The sequence below is a fragment of the Grammomys surdaster genome, unplaced genomic scaffold (assembly GCF_004785775.1).
Source record: "Grammomys surdaster isolate TR1022 unplaced genomic scaffold, NIH_TR_1.0 150, whole genome shotgun sequence".
Classification (NCBI taxonomy): domain Eukaryota; kingdom Metazoa; phylum Chordata; class Mammalia; order Rodentia; family Muridae; genus Grammomys; species Grammomys surdaster.
This window is the reverse complement of record NW_021604608.1, coordinates 20114588-20139434: the sequence shown is the minus strand read 5'-3', so window position 1 is coordinate 20139434 and position 24847 is coordinate 20114588. Positions and strand designations below refer to the sequence as shown.

Here is a 24847-nt window from a genome sequence, read left to right as displayed (position 1 = left end):
TAGAAGTAGGGGCTTACACCAGTCATGAGGTGGAGGTTGGGAGATCAGAAGTTCAAGGTAGTCCTTGGCTACAGAATGAGTTCTAGGCCACCCCGGGGTAGATGCGATAATAATATACATTTAGCAAACACTTCATGTTTATAACATATACTTAATGCGCTGATTAGTTTTAAATGTCAAGTAGTTAACTAGGAATAGTGTCTTACTGAGGGATTTTCTGCATCAGAAAAAGAGGGATTTCTGCATTCAGATCGGCCTGTGGGCACTGCCAGTGAGGAGCTGACTTGTTTGCTAATTGATGTAGGAAGATCCAGTCCATTGTGGACTGTGCTATTCTTCTTTGTTTGTTTGTTTCCACTTTCCTAGTTCTCCGATCACAGGTATATACCACCATATGAGACCTTTGTTTGTTTGTTCTCTAGTAATTTAATATAGTACAACAATAGAAACTATAAAACTATCTAACTATATAAATAATAAAAAGTATTTTATTTTTAATTACCCATAGATGTATGTGGATATATGCATGTCAGTAAAGGTGTCTTCAGAGACCAGAAGAAAGTGTCAGATTTCCTTGATGTGAATGCAGGGAATTGAACCCTGATCCTGGAGAAGAACAGCCAAGGCTCTTAACCACCGAGCCTTCTCTCTGACCTCTTATAAAATTTAATTGTATTAATACATATCTACAATATAATTTGTAGTAATATAAATCTATTTACTTTTATCATTTATATGTATTTGATACTGGATATTATTTCAACAGTGCATTGTTTTATATTGCTTAGTATATAGTTACTTAAAATTTACAGTATCAAATAACATTTAAAAAGCAGGGAGAGCTAAGTATGGATAGTTACATAAGGAAAGACCTTCATTCACCATTTCAAAAGATGCAGGAGGATATTGTGGGTGGAGCAGTGAGTACCATTGCTAATTACAAGTGTACTACAATTAATTACAATTAACTGAAGGCATGCGGGTTACACTGTAAATATTGATACCATATAAGAGATACATGTGGGACATGCAGACACATGCGTTGTCTTTCCTTTACTAACTTTATAAAGGGTCTGCACACATGTTCACGTGCTGGCTGAAAACTGAGGCTAGACCAATATGCTCAGGTATGAGAGACTGGTGTGTGACTCTGATAATACTAGGTTTTGTTGTTGTTATTTTTAAAAGGCAGGGTTTCATGTAGTCCAGGCTGGCCTTGAATTCACTACGTCACTGAAGCTGTCTTCTAATTCACTTGCTTAGTTCTCCAATTGCAGGTATATATATGAGACCTTGGTTATTTTAAAAGAACAATAACAACAACAACAAAAGATACAATGATTCCAAATTCATGGGGGGGGGGTAAAGAGTTATATGTTTATGTGAAGCATTAGATAACTCAGTTTTTAAAGGAATGTTTTAAGATGTCCCCAGCTATTAGAGTTGGGTTGGGAGGGAGGTCGGTCAGGGATGGACATGGTTTTGCAACCACGGCTATTGAAAGCTTGAGTAGTTGCAGGGTGTCCTGTGTCAATGCCAGTGTGGCCTGTGTAGTGATTGAGTTTATTATTGCTTAATTGGGTCAAGTGATGTGGGTTTTGCTTTTGTCCAAGATGGGTCAATTTCCAAAGGGACTGGTAGGGCTTGGAGTTTTCACAGTTATTTAAAGTCTTTTAACAGTTCATGGTAAGAAAGCTGGATTAGTGAGTTCCTACAGCAAGCACAGGCAGAAGCAAGGAGGTTGCATCTGTATAACTAAGGGCCAGTGATGCACAGAGGTTAAATGAGGGGGCTGGCTCAATGATGCATAACTCTACTGCCGGCACTTGGCCAAGAGTCTGAGGAAGATACAAGTTTGAGGCCAGCTTGGGTTGCATAGTGAGACTGCCTGGAAAGAAAAGCTAAGAGCAAATAAATAGTAATGTCTACCATTTGTTAAGCACCTATTGTATACCAGGCTTTACCTAGCTCTGTTAACAAAGCAACTCCCAGTGAGTTGCTAGTTTTTCTGCCCATGTGTCAGGCGTGGGAATGAAGCATAGATGTATTGAGTAACTTGCCCACTGTAAATGCTGGCCAGAACTCAGGCTTCTTGTATGGCCTCCCAAACCAGGTCAGGTTTAGGAAAACTTGATCCTTGGAGCAAGACCAGGTCTTCTTACCTAGATCGGCTAATCACACAGCTCTAAAACTTTCCTACCTCCCGTCTTCTTCTTTTCCCAGTTTGAATACGTGCTGTTCATGGGTCTTCAAGAGGAAGTAGAGCATAGGAGAGGGTGGGCAAAGGAACAGCGAGGTCAGCTGGCTTGTTCTAAGTCTCGAAAAATTCTTTTAGTGTTGGTTACTGAAACCCAAGGGCTACACAAGACAGTGACATTGCTGGTGTACCAGGACTGAGGTTTCTTTATACAGAGTTGGTAGAGGCAGTACACCTGGGAGCTACTCCCAGCAAAGACATCTCCTCTGTCAGTCCTGCTGACAGTGAGAGCCTGCCTTCCAGGGGAGTCTCCACTTGGGCCATTGCTGTGCAGCTCGTTCCCGACACTGTTCCTTCATTTTTTATTTACTTGTTTATTTTTAATATTTATTTATTTTTAATGGGTTTCTGCATGCACACACATGCACATGAGTGCAAGTGCCTGTGGAGACCAGAAGAGGGCATCAGATTCCTAGGAGCTGGAATTACAGGAATCTGTGAACAGATCAAATCTACACAAGAACAGGATGTGGTGTTGACAACTGAGCCATCTCTGCAGCCTGTTTTATGTTTATTTATTAACACTGCTGAGAGCATCACATATGTTACCCATGCCCTAGTCCCTACCTTAATTTTTTCCCTTTCTCCCTCTTTCCCTCATTTCCTCCACCCCAATCCTCAGGGTGGCCTTTCATTCACTATGTAACTCAGTGGCCTTGAGTTTCTGCCTCTGGACGAACAGCTTCATTTTGTGCTTACCAAAATGGTGTTTTCTCTCTCTCTCTCTCTCTCTCTCTCTCTCTCTCTCTCTCTCTCTCTCTCTTTCTTTTTCTCTCTCTTTCTTTCTCTTTTTCTCTCCTTTTGTTTCCTTCCTTCCTTCTTTATTTCTTTCTGGCTTTTCTTTTTTTGTTGTTGGTTTTGTTTTATTTATTTATTTATTTATTTATTTTTATTTTTTATTTTTATTTTTTGGTTTTTCAAGACAGGGTTTCTCTGTATAGCCCAGGCTGTCCTGGAACTCACTCTGTAGACCAGACTGGCCTCGAACTCAGAAATCCGCCTGCCTCTGCCTCCCAAGTGCTGGGACTAAAGGCATGCGCCACCACCGCCTGGCTTGTTTTATTTTTTAAAGACAGAGTTTCTCTACAGAGCCTGGCTGTCCTGTAGACCAGACTGGCCCTAGTCTTCTAAATGCTGGGACTAAAACTGTATGCCATCATGACAGACTTTTTTTTTCTTTTGGTATTTACAAATAAATCCCAAATGGAGGTAGGCTTTATAAAAGAGTTAGGATCTTTTCAGACTTAAAGACGCTTGAAGCTTAAAGGTGTTGGTAAGGAAGGACGAAGTTGTCCTATCAAAGCTGAGGATGACATCATGTAAAATAAAAAAAAACATTTGTACAGTACTGTCATCTCCGAGGGAGAGGAGCTCCAGCAGACGAGTGGCTGGCTGGCTGTAGCTGAGCTGTCAATATCTTTATGAAAACAGCAAACATTCAAGGATAGCTAGGAACCAACTCTGTGGACTAAGCAGGTAATTTTCCTTTGAAGAAACATTTTTGGTCAATATTTGATGTCCTGTAGATTTGGCACAGAGAGATAAATACATTTGTCCTTGGCTGTTTGCCTAGTTTCTGTAAAATAAATAAATAAATAAAAATGATAGCCAGCCCCATCATATTCTAATTCCAGGCAGGAAGACTGAGGCAAATTTGAGACAAATTTGCTCTATACATGGAGTTCTAGACTAGCTAAAGGCTGTAGCAAGAACCCTATCTCAAAAACCAACTTAGTGAATCAAAGGCCATTGTCACCAAACCTGGATGGAGGCCTTGTGGTAGAAGAGAGCTGACTTCCCCAAGTTGTCCTTTGGCCACGGCACAGATGTGCGTTCTCATAACAACAAATAAGTGTAACAGGACAACAACAAAAATTTAATTATAACCAGAGACCAGATAACCAAAGCTTGGGGGATGGGCACTGTGGAATCAGGGGAATTGTCCTCTGAAAGTTATCATGGATTCAGCTCTGCTTTCCTTGTGTTGGAAATGAAATACAATGAGCTTTTATGTTACTCTGTGCAAAAAATACCGTGTGTGTGTATGTGTGTGTGTGTGTGTGTAGGAGGTGCATGTATGTATGTATCCTTTTGGGTGTGTGCACATGTGTTTACAGATGTAGATGTATGTGGAGATAAGAGATGGAATTTTGGTCTTTCTAAATAGAATGCCACCTTAGTTTTTGAGACAGCGTCTCACCCTGAACCTAGAGCTACAACATTTCGTTAGTCTGGCCAGTTCGTGAGCTCCAGGGATCTGCTCATCTCCATTCTCACCAGCACTAGGGTTACAGATGTGTGCTGTGTTCCAGTGCTGGGGACTTGAATAAACTCATGCTTGTTTTGGCTGACACTGCCAGACTGAGCCATTTTCCTGGTGCCCCTTTAGACCAAGTAGATGGGAAAAGTGTGTACTGAGACTCCGAACCACTCTGTCTTGATTTTTTTTGTGTTATGTCAAGTCATTTAAGGTCAGAGCCGTTTTACAGACTTCTTATTGAATCAGATTAAAGAGCTGGTTGTACTGGTTCGTGCCTCCTCCGGCAGGGTTCAGGGTATGTATGGACACTGTCATAGAGGTTTTAGCTATGCAAGTTTTTGTTTTTTGTTTTTATCCAAGACAGGGTTTCTTTTTGTAGCCCTGGCTGTCCTAGAACTCACTCTGAAGATCAGGCTGGCCACAAATTCACAGAGATCCACCTGCCTCTGTCTCCCAAGTGCTAAAGGCGTGCACCACCATCACTGGGCTTCAGCTCTGAAAATGTAATGTCAAATATAGATTTCAGATGCCTTGTTCCCTCCCACACCATGTATCCCAGGTCTCTGATTGTTGAGTTCTTTCAGATTCTTCAGGAACATCTTGTTCAAGCAGTTTTTGCTGTTTGTTCCTTCAAAGCTGGCTCTCAGACTTTACAGGTAGCTTCTTAAACTTCACTCTTGATTTTATTTTTCCTACAACCAAGTATTGAACCTAGAACCTCATGCTGCTGGTCAGGTGCTCAGTTGTACTGCTCCTCGGTGGTGACTTCTTATACTTTTTACATTTGGATTTTAGTCCATCTCTTTCTTTCTTCCTTCTTTCCCTCTTTCTTTCTTTCCTTCCTTCCCTCTCTCCTTCCCTCCCTCCTTCCTTCTTTTGTTCTGTTTTTTTTTTTTTTTTTTTTTTTTTTTTTTTTTTTTTTTTTTTTTTTTTTTTTTTTTTTTTTTTTTTTTTTTTTTTTTGAGGGGGGTTTCTCTGTGTAGCCCTGGCTGTCCTGGAACTCATTTGTAGATCAGGCTGGCCTTGAACTCAGAGATCCTCCTGCCTCTGCCTGCCCAGAGCTGGGATTGAAGGCGTGCACCACCACCACCCGTCTCATCTCAGTTTCCATCCCTCAGTTCTGAAGAGGCCTGAGTCTTGTTCGTGTGGAACATTTGCACTCGACACCTGATTAAACTTGAGTTTCTTTGTTCATACGTCTTGTTGGAGATATTTACATTCATATCTGTGAGCTGTGTCTATAATCTGTAAGTACCAATGGTGTCTTTGGTCTTTTTATTTTTCTTGTTTGAGACAGGGTCTCTCTCTCTCTCTCTCCTCTCTCTCTCTCTCTCTCTTCCCTCTCTCCCTCCCTCCCTCCCTCTCTCCCTCCTCTTTTGGTAGTAATCACTCCAGGGATCTATTCATTGAGTTGATACAGGTTCTGACCAGGCATTAGAGATAGAAAATGCATACAGATGCTCTGAACGGTACAGGCACTGAGATTACATGCAGCAAATGTCCTTTGGTGCCTTCTGTGCCTTAATCTGTTGATTTACTGCACATCTTCTATTTTGTGACTCCCTTTTCCTCCTGAAATAAGAAAAGACCCCCTCTTTTAATGTTGCTGTATTCTACTCCAGAGAGATTGAATATTATGGAATAGTCAGGATACTAGGATAGGAATCTGTAGCATTGGCTTCCCCTGAAGAGACACGATGGGGGAGGAGGGTGTCTGAAGGTGCCTCTTTAAGATTAGGTGTTTAATCTACTTTGTTACGTGCTGGGTGGTTTTTTCCAAGTACTTTGCAAAGATGGTCTCACTTAATCTTCCAGAGAACATTAAGAAATACATACAGTTATTTATTATCTTTATTACAGATGGGAAGATAGACAGGTGAGATGTTAAGTCCCTTTGCATTACAAAGCCAGAAAAGGCAGACTCAGGATTCTAATGCAGGCAGTTTTGCACCAGAACTAAAGATGATTCTTGAGTGAGTCTTGAAATACTTTCAGAGATGTGTTTACAGAGAAAAAAGTCTCTGCCATCGTGGGGAATCCCTGAGCTTCGAAGAGCAATAAGCCTAGAAATACTGGGAGAAATTTGATTGTAAAGATTTCGTTGGTTGGAAAAAAAAATTTTATAGACAGCAAAGAAAAAATGGAAGCTTTAAAAAATTATCAGAAAAGCTGGGCAGTGGTGGCACATGCCTTTAATCCTAGCACTTGGGAGGCAGAGGCAGGCGGATTTCTGAGTTCGAGGCCAGCCTGGTCTACAGAGTGAGTTCCAGGACAGCCAGGGCTACACAGAGAAACCCTGTCTCGAAAAACAAACAAACAAACAAAAAAAAATCAGAAAAAAATAAGCTGATGCCAGCTTCCTAAAGAGCCATGTTTGTTCTTTGGTTTTCGTGTTTGTGACAGGGTCTTCTCCTGCAGGCCACGCTAGCTGTGAACTTGCTGTGTGACTAAGGGTGACTTTGAGCTTCTGATCCTCTGCTTCGACATTCCAAATGCTGGGTCTGAGGCATGTGTATCAGCTTGTGTATGCATTCATACGCTGCTCACACGGTTTTCTTTGGGCCCTGTTATAATCCTGTGTACTACTGTTCCCCAACATGAGCTTGTCCAGCCCCACTGTTGGAGACCGAGCTCTCACGGAGACTGATGCTTAAGTCTTAGTGAGCTTAAAATTGAAATCCAAATGTTCCAAGTTTTATTTTAGCTGCCTATTTTTGCACACTAGTATATACTATAATGTATACAATATAGCATACTATAAAGCGTATAATATATACTGATCTAATACATATTACATAACATATAACATACAATATGTAATAATAAACATAATATATAATGTATATGTAATATAAATATAACATAAATATTTGTATTATATCAGCATATAATAAAAACATAATATGAAGATATATATGATCATTTAAAGTGCAAATATCAGGGCCTAGAGAGATGGCTCAGTGGTTAAGAGCACTGACTGCCCATCTAAAGAAGCCCAGGTTCAAGTCCCAGCAACCACATGGTGGTTCACAACCATCTGTCACTCTGGTTTCAGGGGCTCTCTGTACTCCTCAGGCAACAGGCACCAATGTACATCGACATACATGTAGGCAAAACTCTTAAACACTTAGGTAAATAGAAAATTTAAATTATAAAGTGTGAATATTAGGGCTAAGAAGTGGAGCTCACTGGGTAGAGCACATGCCTAGCCTGTGTAAGACCCTGGTTTGATCCCTAGTACCACATTATTTTTTTTTTTAGTTATTATTTTTATTTGCCTTCACATCAGCCACCTGTGCTTATATTTACTTAAGCTGTGCGCAACACAACTCAGGAGGCTGAAGCAACAGGATAGCGGAGCCTGGGAATTAGGCACTAGCTTGGGTATCTAAGTTAGACTTTATTTCAAAAATAGATGGGTAGATACATAGGTAGTTTTAGGGGTGTCTTTTTTTTTTAATAGATAGATTAGATCTTTAGTCTGACCCTACATTTCCATACCCCATGTGACAGCTACCTGAAATGTGTCTCCCTTTCCCTTGGGCTCGCTGTGCTTTTTTGGTACAGCATATTATTCCTTCAGTCTTCCTGCTCCTAGCCATTCTGTCATAGAATCAGTTAAATAAGTCGTCTTTAGGCTTCCCAGCCCTTCTGTTTTTTTTTTTTTTTTTTTTTTTTTTTTTTGGTTTTTCGAGACAGGGTTTCTCTGTGTAGCCCTGGCTGTCCTGGAACTCACTCTGTAGACCAGGCTGGCCTCGAACTCAGAAATCCGCCTGCCTCTGCCTCCCAAGTGCTGGGATTAAAGGCGTGCGCCACCACCGCCCGGCTTCCCAGCCCTTCTGATATCGAGACTCTGAAATGTCCTCAGGTCCGTGGCTTTCTCGTTCAGTGTATCCCTAGCAGATCAGGAAGTGATTTGGGACTGAGGATATTATTTGTTGAATGAGTAAGAGATTAATTAGGGTCACAGGAGAAGACCTTAAATGTGATTGTAAATGTTATGCACCAAGACATTCCAAAAACATGGAATGTTTTGAAACAAATATGTTGATCAGTGACATTTTAAACAAAGCCAAGGGTGGTTTGTACAGAGGTTGTGTGGAGTTAGGCCCTGGCTAAAATGCTTGGTGCCAAGAAAGCAACCCACTAACCCTGAAGACCTAGAAGCTACATCTAGAGTTAGCGTATCTCAGGACCTAGAGGTTACACTCCCTGGGATGCAAACAGTAGAAAAAGTGCACAGATATTCACCAAAGAAAGCCAACAGAGCTCTTAACACCCCATGGGAGAATCAGAAGAAACGCGGCCATCCGTAGCTCGGAGGGAAGTCGTGTGGCTTATTCGTTCTGTCGGATGCTCACACAATGAGAGTGCATGGGTCGACTCTTCATGAAGAACTGTTCACTGATATTATGTTCAGCCAAAGGAACCAGGACAGTGGAATATGCGCAAGAAAAGAGCTTTATAAAGACGAAAACCAGATGAGATGACTCCCGGGCATTCCCAACTCCCGGGCATACCCCAACAGTGTAAGACACTGTTACGTCTGAGTGCTCTTAAGATGTGAGTACAACCAAGCCACAGAGATCTAACGTATGTACTGAGCTCCCCTCACAGGCTCTCCCCATAGCCCAGGCTGGTCTCTTAACTTCCGATTCTCCCGCTTCCACCTCCCCACTACTGGGTTCATTAGTAGGCACCATGATGCCTGGTTGATTGAGATTTCTTATCTGCCATGTGTCAGCTGTAAATGTAATAATTTCCTCATGGAAACATTGGGTCATCGTGGCTTTGTTATACTCCATCTCTAGATTGGAGGGGGGGTTGATTTTTACTTAACTTATTTTTTATTTTCTCTGTGTGTGTCTCTATGTGAATGCCATGTGTGTAAACTCTCAAGGACAGATCTAGATCCATAGTTGTAAGCAGTTGTGAGTTGTCTGATGTGGGTACTCGGAACTATCCCGGGTCCTCTGGAAGAGCAGCAAGTGCCCGTAACTACTGAGCCATCTCCCCAGTCACATTTTTGGAGACAGGAATTTTTCCTCATCAGTGTTCTATTGCTACAAAAAGACACCATGACCACAGCAACACTTATAAAAGAAAGCATTTAATTGGGAGCTTGCTTACGGTTTAAGAGGTTTAGTCTGTTATCATCATGGCAGGAAACATGGTAGCACGCAGACAGAAGTGGTGCTGGAGAAGTAGCTGAGAGTTCTATATCTGGATCCATAGGCAGTATGGAGAGAAACACTGAACTTGACTTGGGGTTTTGAAACCCCAACCCCAGTGACACACTTCCTACACCAAAGGCCACACCCACTTCAACAAGGCCACACCTCCTAATCCTTTTTGTTTGTTTGTTTGTTTGTTTTTTTGTTTTTCCGAGACAGGGTTTCTCTGTGTAGCCCTGGCTGTCCTGGAACTCACTCTGTAGACCAGGCTGGCCTCGAACTCAGAAATCCACCTGCCTCTGCCTCCCAAGTGCTGGGATTAAAGGCGTGCGCCACCACCGCCCGGCACCTCCTAATCCTTCTTAAGTAATGTTACTCCTTGATGACTAAGCATTCAAATATATGAGTCTGTGGGAGCCATCCTTATTTAAACCACCGCAGGGTCCATGTAGACCAGGCTGTCCCTGAACTCCCTATGTAGATAGCTGAGGATGACCTTAAACTCTTAATCTTGCCTCTCAGCCTCCTAAGTGCTAGTTTATAAAACTGTACCACTAAGTTTAGCTATGAGGGCTCATTTTTAAAATGTTTGTCTTTTAATTAAAATACAATTATGGAGAAATAATCAAGCAGTTTAGAGCACGCATGACTCCTCCAGAGGATCTGAGTGCAACTTCCATCAACCACATAGCGGCTCACAGCCAGCTGTGTGTAATTCCAATCCTGCGGATAGGACACCTTCTTCTGGCCTCCAAGGGCGCTGCGTTTACATGATGCACAGACATACCTGCAGGGACAGCTATATACATAAATTTAAAAAAAATTATCCAGGCAGTGGTGGCGCACACCTTTAATCCCACCGCTTGGGAGGCAGAGGCAGGTAGATTTCTGAGTTCAAGGGCAGCCTCATCTATAAAGTGAGTTCCAGGACAGCCAGGGTTACACAGAGAAATCCTGTCTCAAAAAAGAAAAACACAAGTAAAATCTAGTTACATCATTTCCCCCTTCCATTTCTTCTCTTTATTTCTTCTCCCATGCTACTCCCTTGTTCCCTTTCAAAACCATAGCCTTTCTTTCTCTTTTTATAAACTTAAAAGAATGATCTATTTCTTTTATTTTTATGTGTATTGGTGTTTTGCCTACGTATATGTCTGTGTGAGGGTGTCAGAGTCCTTGGAAGTGGAGTTACAGGCAGTTGTGAGCCGCCATGTGGGTACTAGGAATTAAACTCAAGTCCTCTGAAAGAACAGTCAGTATTCTTAACCACTGAGCCATCTCTCCATCCGCAGCCTCTTTTAAATTGTTATTATTAATGTGTGTGTGACTATGCATGTGTATGTGTATATGCTGTCTATATAAATACAACCTGCTTGGCTCATTTCCTGTTTCTTGTATGTATATATGATTTCAGGGCCGATCACTTGGTATTGGATGACTTGCTGACGAGCTCATTCTCAGCATTCCTTGGTTGCCTGTAGTTCTTTGTTTAGGCGTGGGGCTCCATGAGATCCCCTCCTTCCATGTTAGCGTGTCTTTGGGTGTTCTACTTTTTCAGGACTTATTTAGGCAGCTGTGTTGCTGAGGCACCACAGGCGAAGGTTTCCTGTTATTTCTAGGAGGTAGAATTTCACGGCAGACTTCCTGTTGCTCTGACTCTCACAATCTTCCTGCCCCCCTCTTTTGCAATGTTCTCTGAGCTTAGGTACCGGAGTTGTGCTATAGCTGTATACTGGGGCTGGACATCTCACTATTGTTCTTTTTCTCTGTGTTTTGACTGGTTGTAGTTTTCTGTAATGGGTTCTGCCATTTCTTTGATGAGGGACAAGAACTATACTTATGTGCGCATAAGCATATGCATTTAGAATGCAGCTAGGGTTTATGTTGGTTTTGTCAAGTGGCTGCAGTAGATCCAGGATCCAGGATCTCTGTAGCTCCAGGCTGTGGGCTAGGTTTCCAGTAGGACCAGTCATGATTTCCTTCCTATTATGTAGATGTTAAGTCCAATCAGAGCTATTGGTTGGTTACTACCAAAATATGAGTGCCACTATTGCACCCCTTTGGTTAACGTGCCCTGTTGGATGTCATGACTCAGACGCTTTGGCAGGGTAGGACTATTGGCTGTTACCATCCCTCGGAAGCAGAGTACCAGAAGGTGCTATGAAGTTAGTCAAGGGCTCACTCTTATCTTCACTCTCTAGACGAGGAAATTAATTTTCTCTAGCTAAGGTAATACCTAATTAAAACAATTTCCTCCAAGTCTTATCATTTGTGGTAACTCGGGGTCAAATTGGGTGGGCAGTTGCACTTGGATTATAGGTCCTGGGAACTGAGATAAGTAGAAAGAGGCTGTCACTTCAGGGAGAGAACCCCAGAGGAAGCTTTGTAACTTAGTATGCCCAGCAGTTAACCAGTATGCAAGCCAATGACGCTCTCTTAGCATGTGAGTTCATACACTTTGTTTCTTTTCTTTCCTTTTCTTTTTTCCTTCCTTTTTCCCCCCTTTTCTTCTTAGACCATTAAGGGTCTTAGGGACAAATTAACTGATCACATTAACAAAAAGAGAATGCCGTTGACACTTGATTAAGACATGGTTGGATTAAGACATGGTTGCTGTCAGCTTTGGGTAAACCCCAGCTTTCCTGAATGGCTGTGGAGTCAGAGGGCATGTTTTGCAGTTGGACAGGACTGTAGGGGATTTCTGATTTGACATTTCATCCAGGGCAGACAAGCCTCTCCAGCATTAGTGGTACCTGTGTGCATAGCTCCCTGACATGGCTATTCTAATGACTTTGTTTTACAGAGTGCAGGTGGACACAGAAAAGTTAAATAGTTTTACCTAAAGCAAATATCCAATTAGATTCACAGATCCAGTTTCTAGATTTATTTATTTATTTATTTATTTATTTGTAAACAGGATCTCACTATGTAGCCCTCTCTGTCCTAAAACTCGCTATGTAGACAAGAATCTGCCTCCGTTTCCCAAGTGCTGAGATTGAAGACTTATGCTCCACTTCCTCTTGCTTTGTAGTCCAGACTGGCCTTGAACTCATGATCTTTCTGCCCAGTCTCCCAAATGTTGGGATTACAGACATGCCACCATCATGCCTGGCTAGACTTTTCTTTATAGCTTTCATCCGTGGAGCCTAGTTCTGCCCTCGAGGATAATATCACATAATTATATTTGGGGGGTGAAAGCCACCCTTCTAGGAAGGAAAGGGGTTATATTGGTGCGGTTTCAAGAATGATTCTGGGCTCCAGTCATCCTCAGTGTCAAGAAACCATCTATTAGGTAGAATGAACAATCACAATCTGTTGTCTCTTGATTCGGTCTCTCCATAATGTCTTCCCTGTAAGGTAGATAAACCTAATTTACTTTTTTATTTTAAGGCTGGTTGTGTAGACACAACCCTTTTAATTCCATCACTTGGGAGACAGTGGGCAGTTGATCTGAGTTCCAGGTAGTTCCAGGTAAGTTCTAGTACAGTCAGGGCTAAAAAAAAAACAACCCTATCTCCAACCACCGGAAAAGAAGGGGGGGGGGGCGAGAAGGGGGAGGGGGCGGGGCGAGGGAGATGGGGGAGAGAGAGACAGAGAGAGAGACAGACAGAGAGGGAAGGAAGGAAGAAAGGAAGGAAGGAAAAGGGAAGGAAAGGAGGAAGTAGATTAGTGTTACTTCCGGGTCAAAGCAGTCACAGGCCACCTAGTTCATCCAAGGGTCCATAGGAGGGAACAGCAGGATTGGCCACACACTTAAGGGTCAAACTAAACATGTCTTTGCTAAACCCACTTTTCTTTTCTTTTTTTTTTTTTTTTAAACCCACTTTTCTAGGTTGTAATATTTTATCTTTTAAAGTCCTCTTAGTGAACTATTTGGGGGGCATTTGGACTTTAGAGCTTTCTTTAAAACAACAACAACAGCAAAATCTCATATGATAAAAATCATAATTTTTTATCAGTGTGAATTATTTGCAGAAGGATGACGAATCTATCTTCCAAGATGGACATGCTAGCTACTGTCATACTAGGGCATCCTAAAATTAGGCATGTGCTCTATCTCCAGGCTTTTAAAAGCTGCTTTGAGAGAGGGTCTGGATAAGTGGTGTTTGGGTGTCTTTAAGCTCTCTGCCTCCTGCCTCAGGTAACTGGAGCACAGTGAGCATCACGGTAGCCTTCTCTGTTTTTTTTCCTCATTAGATGTTGTGCTAATGCATCTGTAGCTTAAACAGGTAAGAGGAGAGCACAGAGTAGAGGGTGGTGTCACATGCCCTTAATCCCAGCACTCCAGAGAAGGCAGGAGGATTTTGTGAGTTTTGGTCTACCTAAGTCTCAGGCCACCCAGGGGAGAGAGGGGAGAGTGGTTGGATGCCATGAACCATAGATCGCAAATACCACGTATCAATGATATACTTTCAAAAATGATTCATCATCGCAAAGCATTTGTGATGCTTTAATCACTCCTCCTTAAAAAAAAAATCTGATTTTATTTATTTATTTATTTATTTATTTTAGCATGTATGTGTGCCTCCTCATGCCACAGCTTCTGTGGGTGGGTCAAAGGACAACTTTGAGAAACTGATTCTCTTCATCCACCATATGGGGCTCTGATTGAGTTTAGGTCGTCAGGCTCAGTAGCAAGCACTTTTACCCCCTGAGCCATCTTGCTGGTTCTCTGTCACTGGGGCATAAGATGTCACTCTATAGCCCTGGGTAACTTGGGACTTACTATGTAGAACAACATAGCCTTGAATTTGTACAAATCCAACCGCTCCCTCCCCAGGCGCTGGGATTTCGGGCTTGAGTCAGCACGCTTGGCCTTGATTCTTTAATGCAGCATTTTCAAGTATGATTCTGGTTGGTAATAAGTCCTGTAGGCATGCTTTATTTCTCATTAGAAGCTGAGGCAAAATTCAGCGGCAAAGCTCTAGCCGTGGTCAGCTGAAGGAGTTAATTATTTCTAATCTTTTGATCCCTGTCACACTACTGCACTCTGCCATAATACACTAAAGAATTTTCAGAAAGTGTTGGGGACTCCCTGTAGCTCTCTCTGCCTTAAAACCCTTTAACCGGGCTTTGGTATGTACACTGACCCCAAAGTGCTGTTTCAGGAAACAGGAGTCGCTGTGGGCTAAGGGGAAGTCGCCATCTTTGACAGGAGTGGCCATTCCCCTACCCTTGATGACTGATCCCTATCTTTTGCTTGAGCTACAATTTATTTGTACCCACTTGCAACTCATCGGCCTCTCGAGTCTTTTTATTTTTATGGTTCTGGGGATTGAACCCAGGGCTGCCAGAAGCCCTATTCCTGAGCCACAGCCACAGCTCGGTTTTTACATTTTATTTTAATTCGGGGGTCTTACTAAGTTTCCACATTGGCCTTGTGCTCACTCTGTTCCCCTTGAGTAAACTTGTACCCCTCCTGTCTTAGTCTCTGTAGGAGCCAGTATTACAGACCTGTACTACTACTAAGCTTGACCTTTTCATTCTTAATAGTTAGAGAAGTAGGTCAAAAGAACAATCTTTTGTGACTTGAAAAATCATGAAATTCACAACGTCAGGGTCCATAAATACTTTCTCTCTCACGAGGAATAAAGGTCTTCCGTAACCCAACAGATCTTAGTAGTTCTGATGGAAACTGTATATCTGGAAAAAGCCTAAGCTGTCAGTGACCAACCCCTTGCTAGCATCCGGACACAAATAAGCAGTGGTAATCATGTTGAGGTGAGTGCTATGCAGTCTGGGCCAGGAGGTGGAAGTGGACGAAGGCTTTTCCGCTTCTGGGATCCATCCCCAGAACACCAGCTCTTGGCTCTCCACAACTCTCTCTTCTTCTTGCTCTCCTTCTCCCTTGCTCTCCTTCTCCCTACCCTCATGTCTACAAGCCAGCAAGGTCCATCTGTCCTGCCCCAGAAAGAATGGCTCCTAGGACAGTTACCACCCCCTCTTGAGAGTGCTCCGCTTAGCAGTCCGACTTTGCCTGAGTCTCCCGTCAGTTCCCTCCAGGCACACTGTGGTCCTGGGCATTTGCCTTGGCTTCTGTTCCTTAGGCCTCTGGCTTGTTGAAGGCAGAGACTGTGTGCACACTAGGTGCAGATAGAACAGCATAGGGTAACTGAGTAAATAAACTTTTACACATAGACTGACTGTAGGAGTCAGATGCATGCCTTTAATCCCAGCACTCAGGAGGTAGAGACAGGAGAATCCCTGCGAGGCCGGCCTGATCTACACAATGAGTTCTAGGACAGACAGTCTCACTAAGAATGAGACTCTGTGTGTAGAAGTCTGCAGGAATGAGGTGATTTCAGTTTTCTTTGTAAGTGAGTGAGAACACAGACTCAGTAATATCTCCTGTTTCTTAGCTGTGAGTTTTCTGCTTTCCCAAATGAGAATTCCACAGCTGTGGCTCTGATGAGTCCATCTTCCAAGGCTAACTGAAGAACGCACAGCGATAAACCCGGCGATAATCCACTGGTGAGGTTCATGGGCTTTGGAGCCAGGCTGCACATCTGTGAGCGGTGAGACCTTGGTGTTTGGTTAGCAAAGAAAAGGGCAACGGCTCATGCACAGACTGTTGAGTTGGCTGCCTGGGGGCGAGGGGGGAGCAAAGATTACAGTTATCCTCAGTCTTCAACCTTCAACCTACTTACAAGCATTTGTAAGTAACAGAAGACTGTGAACACAGATGAGAGATTCCACAAGTTGAAAACTCAAGCTCAAGGTTGAGAGTGATAAAGGTTATATAGAAAGGGTATTAGGGCGGAGGCAAAGCGGGGAGGCAGCCTGAAGGAAGCAGGTCGCAGGGAAGCTGCAGACATTCAGAGTACAGTGAAGTGTAGGATGGGAACCCTCTAGGCCCCAGGCAATGGAGCAGAAGCATCAAGGCAGAGGTGCATCAGACTGTACGTGGGAAGCCGAGAGGAGAATGGCTGCTTGACCACCGTCAAAGGGAAGGAAAGATCGAGAAGGGATGGAGATGATTGAGGTCTGGCTTGGCAAGACTGTTTATGGGCCTACAGTTTGTGCCCACACACGGAGTGCCTTCCTGGTTGAGCTCTGACCTCAGTTCTGCAAGACTGCTGTGTTACAGAGGCCTTGGCTTCTGCTGGTCCAGTGGCCCTCCAGGCAGATTTGCTATCTCATTACAAAAGATGTCTTACAAAACAGGCAGAAAGAATCACACTGTGCTTCGACTTCTGTCAATTCCGAATCAAGAGAAGTGTGCCCCACCCTAGCAGAAAGTGTTCTCTTGTGTGCCAGTGAATTTTACTCCATGGAAGAAAGAGGCCACAGTGGAGACTCAATTCTAGTGGTGGTGGGGGGAGCTTCCCAAGCTGTTTCCTTGGACTGTTAGCCATGACGAGCTTAGATGACTTGTGAGGTGGCATCTGTGGGGCCTTCTCTCCCTCAGGTACTGTTTGATACTTTTCCCTTGTAAAGCTCTATTATAGAGTGAGTTATTTAATGCTTTTGTTGTAAAGCATGCCCCAGATTGTTTTCATTGACACTAACTTGGGTAGCAGCTAGAATTGAGAATGCCACTTGGGAATCTACATGAAGGAACAGGAAGATCTTATTGAGAAACCCGAACCCCTGCATCAAAATTATACCAGGTCAGGCCTAAGCTTTCAAGTTCCCATCCCAGACCTGTAGAATAGGGACCTGGGTTCAAAGCTTGGGATCTCTCTCTCTCTCTCTCTCTCTCTCTCTCTCTCTCTCTTTCTGTGTGTGTGGATGTGTGTGTGGATATGTGTTGATGTGTGATGTCTATGGGTGTCTGTATGTGTGAGTGTATGTTTGTGTGTGTAAGGGTGTATATGTGTGTGGATATGTGTGAATGTGATGTGTGTGTGTGTGTGTGATGTCTATGTTTGTATATATGTATGTGTGTGTGATATGTATATATAAGTGTGTGTATTTGTGTGTGTCTGTGGGTGTGTGTTGATATGTGTCTGTGTGTGTGTATATGTGTCTCTGTGTGCACACACACACATACATGTGACTAGGAACTGAACCTTGTGCATTCTAGGTTCTACCACTGAGCTATACCTCCCACTCTTTTTACTTTTTATTGAGACAGGGTCTTACTCAGTTGCCCAGGTTGTCCTTGGACTTCTGTAGTTGAGAGTATCATTTACTTTTCTGTTGCTGTGATAAATCACTGCAAGCAAGGCAGCTGGTAGAAGGAAGGGATTTTTTTGTTATTTGTTTTTGGCTTAGAAGTTTCAGAGGGAGAATCCACAATGGTGGGAGACCCATGGCAGCTGACAGCCAGAGCAGGAAGCTGAAAGGTCATAGTCTTCAACTCTCAAACATAAAGTAGAGAGTAAACTGATAGCAAGGGCAGGCCCCAACTCTCAAACATAAAGTAGAGAGTAAACTGATAGCAAGGGCAGGCCCCAACTCTCAAACATAAAGTAGAGAGTAAACTGATAGCAAGGGCAGGCCCCAAAGTCCACCCTTCAGTGATGCACTTTCTCCAGCAAGGCCACACCATCTCTCAAACAGTGCTACCAACTAGAACCAAGTGTTCAGATACCTGACCTTTTAGGGGACAGTTTTATTCAAACCACTACACTCAGGCGGTGGTCCTGTGATCCTCCTGCCTCAACTTTCAGAGTAGTTGACACATCAGATGTGTGGCACCAGCCTCCAGACCTGGCTAAGGAGATCTGCATTTTGACTGCTACCCAAAGGAAAGATGGTTCTTTCGAAAAAGTTTTTCTATTGTGGTAAAATATATGTAACAACAACAAAAAAATCTACCACTTTAACACGTTATTTGCTTCTCTTCCTAGTTCTAGGACAGAATCAAGCACGTGCCAGGCAAGGACTTGACCACTGGGCTAGATTCCCAGCTCTCTGTCCATTTTCCATGTTTTTATCAGTGTATATTAATTATTCATACTTCTATATTTTTATTTGTGTGTGGGCAGGTGTTGTACATTTGTGAAATCTGAAGATAGCTTACGGGAGTTAGTAATCTATGTCTACTGTATGGGTTCCAGGACTGAACTTGGGACATCAGATTTAGTGGCAGCTGACTCCAGGTGCTAACCATTTTTAAGAGTAAAGTTCGATAGTAGCAAATCTGTTCACAGTGTTGTCTAACCATCACCACCGTCCATCCCCAGAGTGGCTTTGTTTCTGAGACTAAAACTCTTTAAACCCATCCATCACCCTTGGCAAGGACACTCTGCTTTTTGTCTTGAGGAGTTTGACAAGTCTGGTTGGTGTCTTTTTTTTTTTTTTTTGTTTTTTGTTTTTTTTTTGTTTTTCGAGACAGGGTCTCTCTGTGTAGTCCTGGCTGTCCTGGAACTCACTTTGTAGACCAGGCTGGCCTCGAACTCAGAAATCCGCCTGCCTCTGCCTCCCAAGTACTGGGATTAAAGGCGTGCGCCACCACAGCCCGGCCGTCTGGTTGGTGTCTTATAGGTGAAGTCGTATTTGTTTGTTTATGTTTCTTTCCCTCTAATCCTTGTTTCTTGTCTCCTTGTCCAGCTCAAGCTGCCTTTGATTTAAGATCTTTTTGCTCAAGGTTTCTTGATTGCTTGGATTACAGGTTTGAGCCACCAAGCTCAGTTTAGTAGTGTGTGTGTGTGTGATTTTTTTTTTATTTCACTTAGTACAATGCTCTCGGTGTTTATTCAAATGGCACAAGTCCTAATTTTACTCATCTTAAGGCAGAACATTGTTGTACTCCGTGTACAGAATACATTTTGTGTCTCTATCCATCCATCCATGAATGATCGTTCTTTCTACCTTTGGACTGTGTCACAGGCCTGTGAATGCTGGTACCTCTTGATTCTCTCAGGCTCTGTTTCCACTTGTGCTGGCTCCAGTGGTAATTCTTTTCAATTTTTTGAAATGTTTCCATGCCATTTCCTCAGTGACTGCTACTTCACATCACCCCTAGCAGTGACCTGCCAAGGGCTCTTCACTAGATGTCTTTGCCAACATAGCCCTCCACCCACTATAAATGGCTCTGGTTGACTTGCTTTTGTAAATAGGAAGCTTGATAAGAAAATGCTAGTTTGCTAACATCTGTCTAATGTCAACCAAGCAGACGTATTCAGGTGGTAGAATCCAGATGCACTGTCAATGACTCAGGGGAGCGACTGACACCGGTAGTGTGGACATGAGGAGAATCCACTAGTGTTCTGAAGGATGTTGCCAATGCAGTTGATATCAGTGCTACATTTTGTAGGGGCCCTGTACTGACATTTGCTCAATCTAGGGACTAGCTAAAAATAAGAAAAAATATATAACCTTAATAATTTTTAGGGTAGGATGGGTCTTCTAATCACAAGTCAAAGATTCTGAATTGAGAAGTGGTAGAAACACATATAAGAGCAAGGTTTGTTTGTTTGTTTATTGTTGTTTTGAGTGAGACAGGGTTTCTCTCTGTAGTCCTGGCTGTCCTGGAACTTGCTCTGTAGACCAGGCTGGCAGAGAACTCACAGAGATCTGTCTGCCTCTGCTTCGCAAATGCTAGGAGTAAAGGTGCAAGCCTGGCCTTTTGCTTTGTTTTCCTTTTCTTTTTGTTTCTTTTTTTATTTTATTTTATTTTTGTTTTTCGAGGCAGGGTTTCTCTGTGTAGTCCTGGCTGTCCTGGAGCTCACTCTGTAGACCAGGCTGGCCTTGAACTCAGAAATCCTCCTGCCTCTGCCTCCCAAGTGCTGGGATTAAAGGCGTGCGCCACCACTGCCCAGCTTCTTTTTGTTTCTTTTCTTCTCTTCTTTTCTTTTTAAAAGACAATGTCTCATTATATAGACCAGGCTGGCCTCAATGCGAAGAGATCCATCTGCTATTGCTTCCTGAGTATTGGAATTAATTTTATTTATTTATTTATTATTTTTTAAAGATTTATTTATTTATGTATATGAGTACATTGTTACTGTCTTCACACACATGAGGAGCGGGCATTGGATTCTCATTACAGATGGTTGTGAGCTGGGAATTGAACTCAGGACCTCTGGAAGAGCAGTCAGTGCTCTTAATCACTGAGCCATTTCTCTAGTCCCTGGGATTTATTATTATTATTATTATTTATTATTTGTGTGAATAGATAGATAGATAGATAGATAGATAGATAGATAGATAGATAGATAGATAGAACCAAAGTATTACCATTTGCCTATAGAATTCAGAAGGCCACGTGTAGGAGTTGATACGGGAGTCAATACTATTCTTCCTGTGTGGGTCCCAAGGATTGAAATTTGGTCTTCAGGCTTATGCAGGAAGTGCTTTTACCTACTGAAGCCATCTCACTGGCCAGATGGACCCTTTAAAATGCATTTAAAATTTTTCTTCTCTGTCTCTGTCTCTGTGTGTCTCTCTCTCTCTCTCTCTCTCTCTCTCTCTCTCTCTCTCTCTCTCTCTCTCGTGTGTGTGTGTGTGTTGTGCATGCTGTAGAGTCTAGAAGAGGGTGTCAGATCCCCTGGAATTAGAGTTGCAGGTGGTTGGTTGTGAGCCGCCATGTAAGGTTTGAGTCAGCATCTCTGGAAGGACAGCAAGTGCTCTTAACCACTAAGCCATCTCTACAGCCCTTAGTGCATTTTGTTTAGGCACTCTTCCCAAGATATAAAACATATTTTGGGAAGCAACTCACTCTGAGTTTCTCACAGTGCATATTTCATAGGTATTCAAGATACCCATACCTTCTGGAGACTGTGTTTTTACACAGAGTCACTCAAACTGAGTTCTCCCAGTCACTCGACACTATGGGCTCTTAGGTATTTTCACAGTGTGTGCCTTGGGTCCTCCCTTGGAACGGGCCTTCCCTTATAACTGGTCCATCCTTTGGACCTTGGTGTTCTGGAAGAACTGATCACATGTCAAGCTTGACCATTTGAATTTGATCCCCAGACACACATGGTAGAAGTAGAAAGCCAAGTGCCAAAGTGGCCATGAAATTGTTCCCATACACATATCCTTCTTGATTTCCACTCTCCTCCTTCCCTCCCTCCTCTCTCTCCTCCATCTCCTTCCTTCCTCTTCTTCCTCCTCATTCTCCTTCTCTTCCTTTTCTTTCTTCCTTCTCTCCTCTTCCTCCTCCTCCTTCTCCCTCCTCCTCCTCCCTCCTCCTCCTCCCTCCTCCTCCTCCCTCCTCCTCCTCCTCCCTCCTCCTCCTCCTCCTCTTCTTATTCTTATTCTTATTCTTCAAAATATAGACCACTTTACAAGTTTGCCAGTCATCCTTGTAAAGAGCCAAGCTAATTTTCTCTATATAACCCTGAATTTACCATATGAGTTCCTATAGTAAACACTTCTCTAGATTTTCTTAACACTCCCAGGGGCTATTGCTTTTTAATTTTTTTATTTTTTTACTTTTTTTTTTTTTTTTAAAGGTTTGAGTGAAGCCAGGCACAGTGGCACATGCCTTTCGTTCTAGCACTTTAGTGGCTGATCTCTGGGTTGATGCTAGCCTAGTCTGCAGAGTGTGTATCTGAAGAAGAAGGAGGAGGAGGAGAAGGAAGGAAGGAAGGAAGGAAGGAAGGAAGGAAGGAAGGAAGGAAGGAAGGGAGGGATAGAAGAAGAGAAGGAAGAGGAGAGAAGAGGAGGAGAAGGAAGGAAGAGGAGGAGAAGAAAAAGAGGAAGGAGGAGGAGCAAGTTCAAGTAGAATTCATATAATATAAAATTAAGCTTTTTTAAAAAATTATTTATGCTGGGCAGTGGTGGTGCACACCTTTAATCCCAGCACTTGGGAGGCAGAGGCAGGCGGACTTCTGAGTTCAAGGCCAGCCTGGTCTACAGAGTCAGTTCCAGGACAGCCAGGGCTACACAGAGAAGTCCTGTCTCAAAACACCAAAAAAAAAAAAATTATTTATTTTCTTCATGCATGTGCACACACTATGGTCATAGGACAACATGTGACTGTGCCCAGTTCTCTTCTACCATGTGGGTCCCAGACATTAAGTTTAGGTCATCAGTTTGGTGGCAAATACCTTTACCCACTGAGCCATCCTGTGGACCCAAAATAAACATGTTGAAGTGTATAGTTCAATAGCGTTGTCTAGGAACACCTTCTAATAAGTTCTCTTTCTACAGAGTCCAATGCCACACCTGGGGGAAGACTCCAAATATCAGGAGATTCTCTGTCTACTGATCAAAGGCTCATCTTCTAGAATCCTTTCTAGATTGAGGAGCATCTTTTCCAGAGCACTGGATACCAGTAATAGCAGGGAGACATCTTTCAGAAAGACACATAGCACCACACACCCTACTGAGATTCTTTTCAGTGCACATTAGCTGTGTAATAGTGGATTTTAACATGATTTTATCATATAGGTATATGATGTATCTCTCTCCACTGGTTCTCTTCCAGAGATCCCTCTTTTATTTACATGCCTTTTCTTTTAAAAATCTGGAATCTGAATGTGATAGGAAGAATGTAAGATTTTGAACTTTTGGAGTCTGGCTTATTTCCCTTAACATGAAATCCTATTTCATCTATTTTCTTGAAAGTGGCAAAATTTTGTTCTTGAGAGTGGAGTAATACTCCTTTGTATGTGTATGTATACACAAATATACATACATGCATATGTACATATATGTATACACACATATAATATATACATGTATATACATGCATACTCATGTATATACATAAAACATACATGTACATATATACACATGCATACGCCCAGACACATACAGGTGGATGAGTGGAGATATATATATATATATATATATATCTGATTCTGTGGTATTGTTTACACCAATCCTCCAGAAGCAAAGCCTTCCAGAATACAGTGCAGTGGTGCCCCATTCAATATACACTTAGGAGGACAGGATTGGGGCCTTCCAGGCATCTCTTAAACATGCTAATTTTTTAGACGTTCACCTCTCTTAAGCATTTAGCACAGGGCTCCTGTAGTGTGGGAAGAACAGAATGTCACCTGGCCTGTCCCCTTCCTCCCCAGTGAAGAGCACCCACTCTGTTTCTCCCTGGAATGTATTCATGTACTCATTGGAAATGTGCTCTCGAGCGCTTGCTGTTTGCCAGGTATTATATTTGGTTTTGGACCTTGGTGACAAACAAGCATCTGCCCTCCCAGAGTCATGCTTGGATGACAACCTGTCGGGATCTCAGCTGTCAAGAGGAGGTAGTTATAGCTTTTGGGTGATCATCTGCTGTGGCCTCAGCCTTGCAGAGGAGCCTGTGGTTGGTTTTGATGTGGAGTGTGGCTGCTGAGGCGAGTTTGGGCCTGGCAACCCAAACAATGCTGGAAAGAGCATTGAGGTTTCTCTAGTTAAGCATGACTGCCACGTGAGGTGAGGTAATCACCTGCAGGGGGATGTACACTGGTCTTTAAAGATCAGTTTATTAGAGTCTAATGAAACAATTAGAAATAAAAACGGAGTAGTTGAGTTACTTCCTAACTTGGGCAGTAAAAGTCATAGTTCCTGAGAATTGCAGCCCTGTTCTGTTCTGAAATGGGTCAGAGAAGAACTTGGTCTGACCCCCACGCTCTCCTTCATCTGGTACATGAATTCCATTCCATCCTAACTCCCCCTTCAGTACACAGCTAAGTTTTTAAGTAAACACGAGAAACTCTGTTTTTCCCAGTTTAACTAACATGGAAATGTCTAATCCTCTTACTTTTTTTGATTTTGCAAACAAAGGTTTGTTGGGACAAAACTCGTTAAGTAGCCAGTCATCTGGACCAGGTATCCGTGTAGTGACCCTCAAGTGAAATCTGCTAGAACAGCCAATCAACGGCTTAAGACTGTCTCCTACACTGGTTTGCTTGGCTAATCTTCAACTACAGGTTGAGCAACTTTAGTGGAGACAGAGAATGCCGACAATCTCAGTCCGGAGGGAGCAGGCACTTCAGGTTATTACTAAATGTTCCACTCAGCCTTCAGATGCCCCTATTTTTAGCCCACGAGAGAAAATAAACCCAAAAGCCATAGACTATCCAGTACAATAGCCACATCTCACTATGGCTACTGACATATGGCTAAAGCAACTGGGCTGCTTAAAATTTATATTAATTTATTTTTCCTTTCCTTTCCTTTCCTTCCCTTCCCTTCCCTTCCCTTCCCTTCCCTTCCCTTCCCTTCCCTTCCCTTCCCTTTTCCCTTCCCTTTCCTTTTCCCTTCCCTTCCCTTCCCTTCCCTTCCCTTCCCTTCCCTCCCTCCCTCCCTCCCTCCCTC

At 42.9% G+C, this 24847-nt stretch overlaps 1 protein-coding gene and 1 non-coding gene across 3 annotated transcripts in view; one reads left to right on the top strand and one right to left on the bottom strand.

Annotated features, from left to right (window-relative positions):
• The window catches only part of Rbm47 (RNA binding motif protein 47), a 138668-nt gene that overhangs the window by 15055 nt on the left and 98766 nt on the right, over positions 1–24847 (top strand). The gene's annotated exons all lie outside the window — the stretch shown is intronic.
• Positions 21849–21954, bottom strand: LOC114619535. The gene has a single exon (XR_003711172.1). It is a non-coding gene; the product is annotated as a U6 spliceosomal RNA (small nuclear RNA).